Below are 5,408 nucleotides of genomic sequence, written 5' to 3' on the forward strand. Positions count from 1 at the left end.
TTTCTTCAAAAATTTGTTTTTTTAATTTCCAATTTTTTTTGTTGCATCATTTAAAAATTTTGGTTGTTTTTTTTGAAAAAAAAAAAAAAAAAAAAAAAAAAAAATCCATCCACAAACTTTAAAGTATTTTATTGATATTCATCTGACAAAGGAAATACTTTTTAATATTGGTAAAGAGTGCTGAATGTGAATGGTTGTTCATGCTTTTCTGACACACAGATTGCTGTAATTCTTGTTTTTTTTACAACATGAACCTGCTGAACAGTTTAAGGTTCTGTTCTGGACAGAATCTTAAACTCATGGTCCTCGTGGGCTACGAGTCTAAGATATTAAAGAGCAAGTGTTCTTAAAAAGACAGAGGCTCAGTGCACTAACTTACAAAGTCAAATTTCTTTTAAGTCATATTTGAAGTTTTATAAAAACTGAAGGTAACACGGCTAATTGATTGTGTTATAAAATGTCACTACTTGCTACATGTGGATTTTTTAAGCAGCTCACCTTAATTGTGATTTTTTTTCTCACTTTTAAGAAAGTTCTGATTCAGAGTTCATTTCACAGCATATCAGCACTAAGAAAAAAAATCCGTTCAGACATGTTTATTAATCAATTTGCTGCAGAATATAACATGAAACTGTCAGAAAAATGTGTTTAAAAATAAGATAATTTGCAAATTAGCTTATTTTTAAGGTAACAATGTATTGGAAACAGTTCTGTTTGCAAAGCTAACACCAAAGTATGTTAGCTTCATTCTGCAACATAGATTGGTGGTGTTATGTTTATTAAAGAATGAATCAGATCAATACTCTCAGACAGTCCACACTCCAGTCTCTTCTCCACACTTGTGGCAGTCTGGACTATTTCACAGCGTTTCTTTGCAGACAGCCCTATTAGTGTCTTAGATGTTTAATAGTGATTGATGTTTGATAAAAAAAAATAAATAAATAAAATAAGTCCTGCAGTTATTTTAGTTTAACAGTTGCCTCAAGCAATTGCCTCTGAATTAAGCTACAGGAATACTGGAAAGTGTGTAAAGAGGTTTTTGTTTAATAAACACCCCATTGTACTTGATGCATATTTGTGGGACTGAGGGGGCCCACAAACTGAGGATAATGTTGAATCTTTAACTTTAGAGGCAGAGCTTTGTTCCTGTTTGGAGATCTTTCACCGTCAGTAAGCTTCCATGATCCAGCCAGCTTCCTGTCCCGTTGCCTCACCATCCTTTGTTTTTCCTTACATCCTAACAATCCTGATGCATGCGGCCGGACTTGCACACAGACATTCATCAAGGCCTCGCCTCAGTGTGGTGGCTACAACTCCTTGTGTCACAAGATGCTTATGATAACTGTGCATCAGCAGCTGGCTTTCAAATCACAAGGCTTTTTTAGTGGCTGATCTTTACACACATATTAAGGGCATTTTAGTGAGCAATCATGTGGCCTCTTCTTTCAGGAAATAAAATGTAAAAAAAAAAAAAAGATTCTCTAATTTGTGAAAATAGATATTTCAGTCATGCCTCTTCTACATAAAGAGAAACTCAGAAACTTGGTACAACATTGAACCTGCTGGAGGCGACAAGTTGCCTTTGGTCCCACCATTGTGAGATCAAACGCAGAAGAAAGAAGACCAGAAACTCCTGCAGTTGAACTCTGACTTCAACTGTACCTTGATTGGTCCACTAGGGGGCCTAAAACAACCACTGCACCAATCTCAACCACTGCACACTTTAAAAAAAAAAAAAAAAATTAAATATACCATCAGAAATCATCTGGAACAGAAATGTATATTTTTATTTTGAATATTTTTTTTATGTATATAAAACTGTGTGTAATTTAACAAACAGTTTATTGGTCTGTTCTACTTCCTATTGAGGTCGTCACTTGCTGAGTAAATGCTCATTCATTTGCGGTGGACCTTTAATGGACTTTTAATGACTTAGTGGAGCTATAAAGCTCTGATACTTTGATTCACCATGAAAACCATTTGAAAATAGCTCCAGATACGACTAGAGGCCCTCCTTCAAGACCATAAAAACAAACTGTGATCATTTCTGGTGCCTGTAACTTTCAATAGACCACTCAACTCTGTCGATATAACATTTATGACATTATTACATGCTTGGTGACAACAACTGTCACCCAGTTGTGATCACCGACAAACAGCCTTTTACATTGCAGTGGGAAATTTTTTGGCCTGCTCTCAGTTACAAAGTCATTTTTATATCAGCCAAATCAGAGGGGTTTTGAACTTGAACAGCCCAGTTTAAGGGCAGGCCATAAATCAATCAGATGGGAGTCCAGAGTTTGTCGAGGTCACTCTAAAATTAGCTTTTTTTTAAATCATGGGTTCTGTGCAGCATTGTCTTTTTATATCACCCAAATAAGCTTGTAGTTCCTTCAGGATATTCAGCAAATTTATGTCAAACCCTCAGAATCATGGGTTGTCTTGTGTTTTTCTGGGTTGCAGTTTTGTTCATTTGTTGATCTGTGCAAGCACCTGTAGTTAGAATAAATTAATTTATTTTCTATTTGGTTACAGTTTTGTTTTCCCTGCTCTCCTCTTGGTGTTACTCCTCCTTGCTCTCTTCCATCTCTCCCTCAGTTTGCTTGTCAGGTCCCTTCTCCCACTTGCAACCAATAAGTCACCTGTTCCTTATTGGTAATCAAACTCCTCTGTTTGAAAGCCCCATACATTCTGGGTTCTGCCATTATTTTCCATTTCTTTTCATCCTGTTCCTGTTTGTTCCTGCTCTTGCTCCTTGGTTCTCCATTGTTTATTGTATGTTTTTGTAGATCATTTTTTCATAAAGTTATTCAGCTTCATTCACTGCCTACATCTGCTCTGCAACTTTGGGTTGAATCATACACACACACACACACACACACACACACACACACACACACACACACACACACACACACACACACACAATAACACAAACCTTTGTTTTCTTTTTGTTGAGCAATGGATTTTGTCTTGGAGCTTTCTCTCTTTCTCATTCTTGAATCATCAACACTCTTCTTAACTGAGCCAAGCATGGTGTTCGTGGCTTTTGATGTTCTTGGTTCTTTTGTGACCTCTTGGATTATTCATTCACGTCCTCCTGAAGTAATTTTGGTAGGCTGGTCAGTCTTGGGGTAATTCACCACTGATCCATGTTTTCTCATTTTGTGGATATTGGACTCTAGTTGGAGTTTCAATATTTAAAAATCATTCTATAACTTTCCCTGTCCCCTTTCCATACAAATAGATGTCAATTACTTTTTTATTATCCATCTTTGAATATGAATCAGGACAACATGTTATTATTTAATATCCCTTTGCCTACTTCCTATTGTTCTATTTATGATCTTTTGAGTTTACAGATTTGAAAGTGTGGTCAGTGAAACAGCACCAAAAATGTGGATAAATATCTTGTGAGATTTAAAAATGTGTTTTATTTTATTGGGCACAGACATTTCAGATGTTACACAATATTTATTTTATCATTTTAGGTTTGTTTTTTGTTTTTTTGCAATGTTTGTTAGTTCTACTGACTTCATATATTTTACTACCAAACGTCAATAGATTTTTGTAAATTTTAGCCATCATCAAGTATAAAATAAATCTAAGCCTAGGGGATGGACCAGTGATGGATGACAGTGGGTGAGGAGTTAGTTCATTCTGTAACCGGCTTTTTCCATCTCAGCCGATGTCTTTGTCCAAGATACTTTACCCGCATTGCATGCTGGTGGTGGTCAAAGGGCTTAGTGGTGCCAATGCAGCTATAGTTACAATGTAGCTTACTATTATGTTGTGTAAAGCAGTTTGGAGTCCTCTGGACTAGATGAAGTGCTATACAAGTACAGACCTTTTAGCATTTATAGGAAGTTCTTCAACTAGCTCTATGGGTACTTCGCTTCCAACAGTCTGCCACGAAAGAAAGAAAAAAAAATATATGGGTTTAGTTTTCTGAAAGTCATGTGTCAAATTCAAGAAATATTTTTGGTTTCTCATGGTTTCCTTTCCTTTTAAAGAGCTACATCATTCAGCAGAATTCACTGTGACAGTCCAGGAAATGGTTTGTTGCCTGGGGGTGATCTGCTACCATAGAGGGATCACAACAATCTAACTGCTTTCGTAATAATGTGAAATTCCTTCAGATTCCAGGCAGATTTTGAATTATTTTTTTTTAATATTGTACCTGTTCTATCCGTCAGCTGCTCACTGAGGCCTGTTTCTCACTGGGAAAACATCAGACATCTCCCTGTTTCTCTTCTCGGGAATCATCTCCTCACCATCACTCTTGGCCTCTTTAGACACTTTCCATTACTGCTATAGTTTAAGTCAGAAGCAATTAACTTGAGGCAACTGTTAAACTAAAACACCTGCAATACTTGTGGGGTGGGGGGTTTAATCAAACATCAATCATTATTACACATCCATGACTCTAATAGGGCTGTCTGCAAAGAAACACTGAAATAATCTGGACTGCAACAAATGTGGAGAGGAAGAGATCAGATAGAGACTGGAGTGGAGTGACTGAGTTTAAGGTATTGATCTGACTCATTCTTTGATAAATATAACACCACCAAAGTATGTTGCAGCATGATGTAACATACTTTGGTGTTTTCCGTGCAAACAGAACTGTTTCCAATACAGCATTGGAGGTGGAGGCTTAGAAACTGAGGTGCAAGTAAATCTGCTTCAATTCTGTGGGCTCAACTAAAGACTAGTTAGCGACAATAAGGTCTACAGGTGTCCGTTTTTTCTACTTGAGCTCGACAATCATCATCCGACTGCTTGTGCACTCACTGATGGCGTTGGAGTGTCGACCAGATCGTCTGTTCGTCTTTAGAGGGAGTACTGGTGGTGTGGTAACAACATGCAGCACCCAGAACATGGGAGGGACAAAAATGCCTGGTTGAACTAATTGTTAAATTTATCCATCTGGCCTCTAAAGCCAGAACCCCAGAGAAATGAGTTAAAGGGTCTTCATGTGGAACTTGAGAGGTTACTGGAGCAGCGTTGGTGAACCGTCCGAGGCCGGAGAAGCCTAAAGGCAGGAGATCTGCTTCTCCAACATCAGTCTTTGGATTGAGTCTGGAGAGCAGAGCAGTGAGCGGTTCAATGTTTGAAGGGAGGTCAAAGAAAGGTCTGTGAGTCAAGAGAGAGATGAAAAGAAGCAAAGCTCTGGAAAGGTGTGATGACGGCGATTGATAGAAGTTGGGATGTACATCTCTGTCTTGTGCCAGGGAGAGGAGATGTGGAGCTCAGAGGAGGGTTGTTACTTGGTCACTTGGTCAAACTATATTAAAAGACTACATGACATGAAATGTTAAATATTAAATCGAGTTGTCATCAGAAAATGTGGGCCATGTAAGAAACATAATTTTGAAATGTTTTTAACCTTAGAGTAAATGGACCATCTG

This window comes from Poecilia latipinna, unplaced genomic scaffold (assembly GCF_001443285.1).
Source record: "Poecilia latipinna isolate Pla-1442-1.1 unplaced genomic scaffold, P_latipinna-1.0 Scaffold2279, whole genome shotgun sequence".
Taxonomy (NCBI): Eukaryota; Metazoa; Chordata; class Actinopteri; order Cyprinodontiformes; family Poeciliidae; genus Poecilia; species Poecilia latipinna.